Source organism: Phoxinus phoxinus (assembly GCF_949152265.1).
Source record: "Phoxinus phoxinus genome assembly, chromosome: 6".
NCBI classification, from domain to species: Eukaryota; Metazoa; Chordata; class Actinopteri; order Cypriniformes; family Leuciscidae; genus Phoxinus; species Phoxinus phoxinus.
The window spans coordinates 1172525-1173032 of record NC_136881.1 but is presented as its reverse complement, the minus strand read 5'-3'; positions in this window follow the sequence as shown (position 1 = coordinate 1173032).

Below are 508 nucleotides of genomic sequence, written 5' to 3'. Positions count from 1 at the left end.
CAAAAGCGTTCTAACATGTCCCATAGTGCACTTGTAAAGGGATAATAAGGTACAAAAGCGTTCTAACATGTCCCATAATGCACTTGTAAATGGATAATAAGCGTTCAGAAGGTATAACATGTCCCATAATGCACTTTTAATGGATAATAAGTTACAAAAGCGTTCTAACATGTCCCATAATGCACTTGTAAAGGGATAATAAAAGAGGAGCATCTTAGCTGTTCTGGTGATTTATAGCACTATTTCTCTGTGGCTGGATTTACCTGTATGAGTTTATGCACTTTAGATTATTTAATTGAACAGTATATGATCCCGAATGAAGATAAGAGTAATATCGGCTGATATTGGCAGTGTCGGTGCTTTCAAAATCTCAACTGGAGGAAAAACTGAAGGAGAACGACACATAGATCAATGCTGCCCTCTATTGAGAGTTTAAAACACTCATTTCTCCTCGTATCTTTGGACATATATTCATAATATCCTGTGAATATGTGTATATATGAACAGA